The sequence below is a fragment of the Phragmites australis genome, chromosome 15 (assembly GCF_958298935.1).
Source record: "Phragmites australis chromosome 15, lpPhrAust1.1, whole genome shotgun sequence".
In the NCBI taxonomy this organism is placed as follows: Eukaryota; Viridiplantae; Streptophyta; class Magnoliopsida; order Poales; family Poaceae; genus Phragmites; species Phragmites australis.
The window spans coordinates 15089854-15099858 of record NC_084935.1 but is presented as its reverse complement, the minus strand read 5'-3'; the positions used below and the strand labels follow the sequence as shown (position 1 = coordinate 15099858).

General features: G+C 48.1%; 1 long non-coding RNA gene across 1 annotated transcript; it reads right to left on the bottom strand.

Moving 5' to 3' along the window:
• Positions 1-6534: 6534 nt before the first annotated feature.
• Positions 6535-8853, bottom strand: LOC133893266 (uncharacterized). The gene is made up of 2 exons (XR_009904468.1): positions 8342-8853; positions 6535-6765 (listed from the first exon to the last, which is right to left on the bottom strand). It is a non-coding gene; the product is annotated as an uncharacterized LOC133893266 (long non-coding RNA).
• Positions 8854-10005: the final 1152 nt, after the last annotated feature.

Sequence of the window (10005 nt, the reverse complement as noted above, 5' to 3'; positions counted from 1 at the left end):
CTATAAATCCGTTGGGTATAGCTCTTCTCACAGAAGAATAGTGTATTTACACTATACATGCGGCGTACACGTTCAGTTACATATCCATTTCCTATAAACATCAAGATAATTCTGATCCATCTGGTAGAAGCAAAAGTGATGCAATCACTACCTAAGAAATCCATATTAGTGACAGATGATAACCCTTATAAGTAATACCTGTCACTTTTAACACATCACTAATGTGAAGTCATTAGTGACGGGTCTAGATCTGAGCCGTCACTAATGTGTATCGTTAGTTATGGGTCAGGTGACCCGTCACTAATATGTTTTAGAAAAAAAGATAATTTTTTGTCAAAAAAAATTGACAACTAACCAGGCACCTGACAAATCACTGCTCACCGGACCGCACCCGACCATTCACAAGTCACACGATTCCAAGACTCGAACTCATGACCTTAGAAGTGAGCTCCATGCGCGTGACCTCTCTAACCATCTCACCTCTCATTCATTGTTGAGTATAATAGCAAAATCAATCTTTTTAACATCTTCTCATTGAACGTTTGAATGGCTATTTGAACATCTAAATGATCTTAAATGAAAATTTTGTCTACTACAAAGTTGTAAATATTACCAAGTTCTACAATGTTTATATAAAGTTTGTCTCCATCCAACTCCACATAAAAAAGTATGTGTCCAACCCGTGCAGTGTTCAGTAAAACAGCCATAAATTTTGCATACGGAGTCTGATTTCGACGTTTGACCTCTATTTCCGAAGCTAACGAGAAGGCGCATCCAAAAAATTACACGTCTTCAGACCTATACCTTTCTTTACCCCCCAAAAAGGCTCAGAAGACACTCGACATAACCTCTGAAGTTTTTTGTCAAAAATTGACCTTCTCTGATTTGCCTGGAAATTTTTGAGACATAGTGCTACATCTAAAAGTTAGTTCTGCGCAGACGTTTCATCAATCTGAGTTACCAAACTCATGATAAGGAATTTGTAATTTACAACTTTGTGATCCTATGTGTGTCTTTTTTAATAATTGCTACTAGTTTTACACTAGATCCATCACTTTATTTGTGGCTCTGTGTGTGGTTCATTCGATAGTCTTTATATATTTATTTGTGCATCTATATGGCTTCAAATAAAAAAGTGATCAAATACAAAGTTGTATAACTTGTCGAGGGTTATAATTTTTATATAAAATTTTTCTCCATTTAAGTTAGTATAAAAAAAGTTATGAATTTCAAACTCGACCAGCTATGACTCGGTATCCGACCAACCATTAGTGACATGTGTCTTTATCACCCGTCACTAATGACTGACTCATTAGTCACGGACCTTTAGATCACCCGTCACTAATAAGTGTGCTCTCTCCATCATTAGTGATGAGCTTTGAGGTCACCCGTCACTAATGAATCTATCATTAGTGACAAGCTTTGAGGTCACCTGTCACTAATGAGTATGCCCTCTTTACCTGTCACTAATGACTCCATCATTAGTGATGGGTTTTGAGGTGACTCGTCACTGTTATCTTTAGCGATGGGTTATTCCCTTGCCGTCACTAATGACCCCTCATTAGTGACAGGTCTTGGTCGAGTCCCACCCGGGCCACATATTAGTGACGGGTCATCATTTAACCCATTACTAATAGTGCATTAGTGACATTGTCGGTGACATAGCAACCAGGGGTCTCCGAGTCCTAAGGCCAGGACAACAGAATACCATGTGGCACCTTCCCTCGGGGACTATCTTCCCGAGGGCCGAGAAGAGCGAGTTCCGGGAGGGGTGCTCGGGGCCATGAACTGTGGTCCCCAAGTACTCGTAGTTCCCCGAGGACCCGAGAAGAGCCAGTTTTGGGAGGGGTGCTCGGGCCATGAACAGTGGTCCCCGAGTACCCGGAGTTTTTCGAGGACCCGAGAAGAGACATATCCGGGAGGGGGCGCTCGGGGCTATGAACAGTAGTCCCCGAGCACCCAGAGTTCCCCGAGGACCTAAGAAGCCCCTTGCCGGTAGACCCCACAAAGGCTCAACAGTGAGGTGTCAATTGGTGAGAGGCCTGATGCTGTATTTAAGAGGGAGCGTGTCCTGTCACTTCCAACCACTCCCCCCCACATTGGCACGAAGGCGTGAGGACATTTAATGCGATGGGTCCCATCGCGCGTCACCCTGTGGGGCCCATAAAGGAAACGAAGATATCGCCGCTGGGCTCGAGGCGTGTCGCCTACCCCCCTGCTGTGTCAGACCTGCTCTGACCGAGCGGGCATGTGGGGCTGTTCGGTGACTGCCCGGTGGGCCCCCCTGCACCTGCTAAAGTTGGGTGTAATGGGTGACAGGACCGACCGAAGGCGTATTTTCAACCCTCTGTAACATCAAACTGCAGCCCCATGACGGTTACTTTCCATTTATGGCTCATGGGAACTCATGCCTTCGTTTCTGGGCATGTCGAGCCTCCCCCAACAGGATAAAAGGGGGGTGCACTCCGGAGAAGAACAAGCTAGAGCATACAGCAAGGGTCTAACAAGTCTTAGAGGTCTGAAGCTCGATGAACAAGTCGAACAAGTTCTAGCACACGGCTGGAGGTCAAAGAGATCAGCACTTGAAGACCGCAGCTCTAGACTTAGACAAAAAACCTTGCAACACAAAGATCCAAAGAGAGGCATTCCAAGAGCATTAATAGCATACACACAGGAGTAGAGTATTATGCTCCATGCGACCCAAACCTGTCTAAAATCCCTTGAGCATTTACTCTCACTAGCCGACGATCATCTGTCCCGCTTAGATCTCACATATTCACATTAAATCCACATGCGAGGTAGATCCAGAATCAACCCCCCGGCCGAATCTCAAAGGGGGTCCCTCAGGATCCCCGCTTGTGGTGGTCACCCACCGACAGACGTGTACTGAGCAGCCGTCACTAATAACTTGTCTCCTTTGATGATTTCTTATGTAGTGTGGTTTGCTGGTTTTTTATTAGGCAACGTGGTAGGGGAGCGAATGTGGGTCCAGTGCAGTTTGGCACAGTTTTTTATTAGAAGGTGAGAGGGGAGGGGAGGGGAGGGGTGACGCATTATACAGTAGAGATTATCTAATGTCTAAGGTAGTATTTGGTTGGTTGTTTGAACCAGTGCATATACCAGCCGGTTCAGGATGAGAGTGTGTCCGAATGTTTTGTTAGTTGCATTGTACTGTTTCATCCTAAATGAAGCTGGAATATTCTGACTAATTGCTGCACCGGGTCTTCAGTGAAATCGGCCACACTACTCCATCCAGGATGGAAATACCACCACACGAGGTGTTCTAGCCACCTGTTCCTATGTCCTATTTTGCGTCACTCTCTCTCTCTCTCCACCTAAGCGCTGCGCTGACCGGCCAGAAGGACGTCGCCGCCACTGGCCAGAAGGATCCCGCCACCCCTACCCAGAAGGATCTCCCTGCCTTCCCTCCTCTCCTCCCTGACACCCTATTCTCCAAAAAATCATCGAGGCACAGGTACAGGTTGTGGTGGTCATGGCGTCGTTTGCGGCTACCGCGACCACGCCGGTGCACATGGCTCAGGCATGGCCATTGGTGGCGCAGGTGGCGCGGATGATCGTGGAGCTCACGCCTATAACACCTAGATCGAAAATCGAACTGGATTCAACGCACATATGAACTCAAGAATAAATTTAGGGAAGAACATCTATGTAACTCGCTCATTCCCCATTCTGGGTTTAGGTTTAGACAAATGAAAAGTGGAAGTGTACTTATCACACACGCCATGGTGGAGTAACCACTACTGCAGAATACCTCATCAATGTCGGTCCAAAATTACCATCAGTGGTGGATTTTGAACCGACACTGATTACTCGGCACTGATAGTCAATGACTATCAATGTTGGGTACAGAACCGGCATAGAAAATCACTATCAATGCCGGTTCCATCCACAAACCGGGACTGATAATGAATTATCAATGCCGGTCCCATGTTAGGAACCGACACTGATAGATCTCGGTAGTCAAAATAAATTCAAATACAGACATTTTTAAAATTACATCAAATACCATTACATGCATAGTTGATATCTAAAATTTCAACTCCAAATATTACATCAAAATGATTCGGTGCATAAATGAGCGCACTAGCTGTTGCTTCAAACGGAAGTTCCATTGGACTTCCGTAAATAATGAAACTGTTACTATCACACTAAAAATTAAGGTTTGACTGGTACTTTTCTTCCCGAACCTTCCTACATTAAGGACCAAGTAATGAGTACCCCACTGCTGGGTAAGAAGACATAAAATTGAAGTCAAGCTACGATCCATCTGCATCCGAGTATTCCAGTAAAAATCCTATAGACAAAGAGCAATAAATAGAGGAAAATTAATATTATTGAAATAATCATAACTACAAACTACCGATAGTAACATCTAAAACATCTAAAATGCCGATATACGATACACATCTAATATCATGGCATACACATCTAATAATAAGCCAATATATTTTGAACTAGAATACATATCTAATTTGAGGACCTAAATTGGCTAACTAAAATTGCTAACTACATTTTACTAACTACAATTTACTTACTTGAATTTGACAACAAACACAGGTGTTTCGTGACCCTTCTAGGTAGAAAGGGGATATGCCATTGAGGATCTGGAGGCTGGGAGTACAAGGGTGGTCACCCAGACCTGGGCGGCCAGATAGGATAGAGCGGTCGTCTCCATGCTGCCTAGATCTACACCCTCCACCTCCACTGTCGCTGTTGCTAGCCATGGGGATGTCAAGGAGGCGACGAGGAGGCGGCGGTGGACCGGCACATGATGAGGATGAGGAGGCAGCGGTGGGTCAACGCACGACAAGGATGAGGAGGTGGCGGTCAGCGCGCGACGAGGATGAGGAGGCAGTGGTCAACGTGCAACGAGGACGAGGAGGTGGCGGTCAGCGCGCGACGAGGAGGACGAGGAGGCAGTCAGCGCACGACGAGGACGAGGAGGTGATGAGCTGACGTGCGACGAGGAGGCTGTGGACGGGGAGGAGGCAGCGGTCTGGGAGGACGAGCGGCGTCAAGTTGAATGGAGGAAACGATGAGAGAAACTAAGTGCTGGGTATAAATATAACACAGGCATTAGTGCCGGTTCTAATTCTAAACGACACTGATAGTAACTATCAGTGCTGGTTCTTAAACTCCCACACCTATCAGTGCCTGTTCTTGGCGCCTCAATCATAGTTCGCGCGCAGGAACTTTAGAACCGGCACTGATACATCAACAAGACCAGTTACACTCGAATCGACACTAATGAGGCCCTACTTATGACATGTTATGTAGTAGTGAAATGCCTCTCACCAGGTTACAACACTATAAAACATAAAACAACATTAACTGAAGTAAAACAACATTAACTGTTTATCTCCCGATAATAACCTACTGAATAACCATAACTAGCCGGTTTAACTGTTTAAAGCTAAAGCTCGGAAGGTAGCAGGAGCATTTGTGAGCCTAAAAGTGTCCAAAATAGGTCATATATGCACTCCTGTGAATACCTTCCTTACTCATGAGAATCTGATGGAATCCAGACCTTATATCTATTTTGGAGAAGTACTTAGCCCAATTCAATTCATCATAAGTGTTGCGATAGAACAGGCGAGCGGACATGGAGGCAGACAAAGATAAGAACAAGGTGTTGAGAAAATCCGTCGCTCAGCCGAGACCCTCTCCTTATAAAGATAAGGGGGAGTTACTTACTCCTCGGGAGACCCGCGCACGTCCCACAAGGCTACAATCATGGGGGAGCGGAACCGCTCCCCACAACCCTCATATGATGAGGCACCTTGTGCACTCCCATCACTTGACAAAGCGCCCCCGCCTGCTAACCACAGGTTGCATTTAATACCTCTTTCACAGGTCTCATCGAATGGTCAAATTCCAAACCAATTGGGTGACATCTTCCAAATGATTTGTGTGAAGACAAAGAGCCACAAGCCATCAACAGTAGAGCCAGGGAACACCAGGGGCCCTGCTCCCAAAAAACCATGGGGCTAGCCACTTCACTAGCCGTCCTTGTGAGGGCTACTATTAGGGGTTGTCATTATAGACCCCCGACACTCCTGGCCCTACCAGCCCATGCTTGCAGACAAACGGGTCCCCGAAGGCCTGGCGGATCACTAGGCTCTGAAACCCTCCGGGGTCCAGGCTTTCCGGAGCCCCAGTATTCAGAGCCCCTGCCCTCTAGAGTCTAAACAGGCTTTTTGAAGCCCCGAGGGTGAGTTGTCAGTCCTTGGAAAAAGATCAACCAAAAGGGGTCCACCAACTGTCCTCCACCTGCAAGAAAGTGATCTACATTTAATGCAACGCAAGTGGAGGCCATCCTGACATTCCCCACGCAAGTGGAGACCACCTGACATCTTGGTAGTGTGGCGCCGCAATAGGCGACCGGTTGCGCACCACGTCCCAGCCACTTGCACCACTGTGTTACCGTATAGAAGAGTATCTTTTGATTAGGAGTAAGCGCATCCCACCTAGACCCATGCTGTGTGATTCGACCAGTTCTAGACCCATGTGATATAGCGATATTTGTATCGCCATCTTTGTAGGGGCAGACTTATACATTTCACACCCTACTGGTACTATAAACACAGACCTCTGGACATTAGGCCAAGGACCCATCCTTTTTACTATCGACATATTTTGTATTCCTCCCTCCCCACTTCTTCTCCAAGCTTGAGCCACTCCTGTAAGTGAGCCCTCGCCGCACTTGTTCGTACAACATATCTTCTTGCAACAACACTGGTACACCTGCAACATTCAAATTAAAGAATTTTTTTTAGAAGAGGGGATTGTATTATAAGAAGCACAATTCAACCCCTATTATATTCAGGCCTGGTAAAACATGAAATGCAAAGAAGTAAAAACAGGGTCATTTCATCATCTTCAACCTTTGGTACCGAACAACAACCAACGCCGCACCACACGAGCACGACGCAGACCACACATATCAGAGGTGAGCCCTCCAACCGACCATGATGATGGCCTCCAAACCTTGGAAAAGCCGCAAGAGCTAGCATCCTGGACCACTATCGGAGCGCAATTGAGCCACTGAATGAATGTCAGCGGGCACATCACCAGGACAGTTGAGGAAACTTCACTGGCGCCACCACCCTCGACCATGTGATGGATGAAGACCTAGAACAACACTCTACTGTCACCGGCAACCTATCCAGTGATACAGCAACTCAAAAACATTTTGAAACAAACAAAGGGGAACAAACATATACCGCCAACTCGCTCCACACATACTAAAACAAAGTCCGGTGGCACCATCAACAACACCAGGGCTCCGGCAAAGACACAAACAACAGCATACTTGACACGCACCTTACCATGGCCGTCCTCAGAGCTGAAACAAGGCTCACAGAAGAGAAGCAAAAGCCGACAAGGTGTCAACTCTAAAGACTACACCCAGAACCCCAGAAATATACCGACCATACCACAACTGTTCATGTGAACATCGTTGAAGGAGGTAGCATCACCAGAGAAAGCACGGCAAAGCAAAAGTTCATATGGTGTCGCCGTCAACGGCACCACCGAGAAAACTACGAAACCTCACCAATCTACACCTAAACCTACTACTACCTATCCTACAAACTACACCCGGTGTGGATCCACCAAAACCCCCACTACTCCGATGCCAGAGGAGCAGCCAGAGTCCGGAACCGACGCCAAATGTTCCAAATCACCTTGGAGTCGCTGGGCTACTGTAGCTGGGGATAAGGAACGGTTCGAGTACTGATCTTCAAATTAAAGAAGTTAATTGAGCTGAACTAATCTTTGAAACAAAAGTGCAGTAGTACATAGAATTGGATAATCTCTTCTTATCTTTTTTTGATGCTTCAGATTTGTGGATGCCCAGATGTATGCTATAGTTGGCGTCATTAACTAGTGGCGACGCATCCACACGGAGATTTGGACAGCAAGCTAAGTGTGCTTTTAAAAGTAAAATTACCAACCACAAAAATCTAACTTTCGTAATGCAAAAACTGAATTCCGTTGCTCTAAGGTGCAAATTGGGTATTTGGGAAAGAGCAAAGCACCTTTAAACTTCAGAGGGCAGCAAAGTTGTGATTGGAGAACACAAGTCAAAGATCCAGACCAATGCATCTCCTCCACAAAATTTGTGCTCGGTTCACTAGACCTAAGAGACAGGAGTCACTATGTTACCCAGAAAAGAAGCTCAAAAATTGAATATTTTGATCCCGCAGATACGACGGTGGCTAGATAATGGACACCCAATCCCAAAAATCCCAACTTGAGAGCATGCACGAACACAACGACCAAAGGAATTAATTGAAGGAAGTTGCTTCCGTGAGCTTACCTCCCTCTAGTTGCACATGGGAATCTGCACGAGCACCGGGAGGAAGTCCTCGGCGTCGGCTTCGATGTCCTCCTTGCCGCTGGCCTGCGGCACGGGCTTGATGCCCTTGAGCCTGATCTAGAAGTAGCCGTGTCAAAGGACGAGCCAGTCGATGCTCTGGATCAAGAAGAGGACGACGCAGGTGTTGATCAAGAAATGCAGCAGCGGCGCGAGGTACTCGAGGCGGGAGCGCATCTACCCGACGTAGGCGGCGGTGAAGACATCCACGGTGAGGAGCCCCGGTATATCCACCTCGAGGTGCCATCCCTGGAGGTAGGCAGCCACCTCGACAGTGAGAAGCAGCACGGACAGGAACAGGAAGACATGGATGCAGCCGTAGAAGCGCGTCTGTAGCACCGTGCTCTCCCCTGGGGCCATGTCGGTGTCCGTCCGCCCCGCCGCGAGGGCTCCTTATGTTGGTACGAGCGCGCGGGGAAGGCAATTGGGATGGCGTGAGGAGAGAGGCACGTTAAATAGGCATGTCGCAAATAGCGAGTGCGATGGAGTGTCTATTGGAGATAGGGTTTGGAGAACATTACCGTACGGATGGAATGGATAAGCGGTTGAAGGTGCTCTTCAATTGAGAAATTAAATCAATTGTTTTATTAAGATTCTTTGTAGAAAAAACATGTAACTTATGAGTTTTCAATGTAGAATAAAGAATATCTAATATAAGTGTATTCATGATAGTAGATCCTCTAATAGATGTAACGTTTATCTTTCATACTGATATGTCTAAAGTTTTTAATAATTGATGTTGTCGGTGAATCAGGAACCAGGGGTTCCCGAATCCCGAGGCCAGGCCAGCAATCCGTCATGTGGCGCCATCTCGCGGGGTGACCTCCACGAGGTAAAAAAGACTAAGTCCCGAGAGAGGGCTCTCGGGGCCACAGTCAGTGGTCCCCGAGTACCCGGGTTCCCCGACTTTCTGCGAAGACTAAGGGACCAGGAAGAAAGTGCTCGGGGAGGTGAACAATGACCACCGAGCACCTATGTTCCCCCGACGACCAGGAGAACCAAGTACCGGGAGGGGCGTGCCCGGGGCCGCGAGCAGTAGCCCCCGGGCACCCGAGTACCCCAAGGACTCAAGGAAGGTAGTTCCGGGAGAGAGTGCTCGGGGCTGCGAGCAGCGGCCCCTGAGCACTCAGTTCCCCGAGGATCCGTATAGTCAAGACCGGGAGAGAGTGCTCGGGCCATGAACCAAGAAAGGGCATTCTCGGGAGAGAGTGCTCGGGGAGGTGAACAGTGACTCCCGAGCACTCGGTTCTCCGACGACCCAGGAAGCCCCCTGACAGTGGCCCCCACAGGGGTCCAGCGATGAGGTGTCAGCCAGTGAAAGGCCCGAGGCCGCATTTAAGAGCGCGCGTGGCCTGTCACCTCCAACTGCTCCCGTCATGCTTGGTGTCAGTTCCTGCCATACTCTGGCAGAAGGGCGTGGGGACATTTAATGCACGGGTCCCATCCCGCGCTATCCGGCGCACCTCGGGATAGCATCGCGAGGCCCGAGGTGTTCCGTCTGCCGCGCTGCTATGGCAGGCGAACAAGACGGGGCGGGCACGCCGGGCCGCTCTACGGCTGCCCGGTGGGCCCTCTCCACGGCGCCCGTTGCCAGCGCCATCATGACG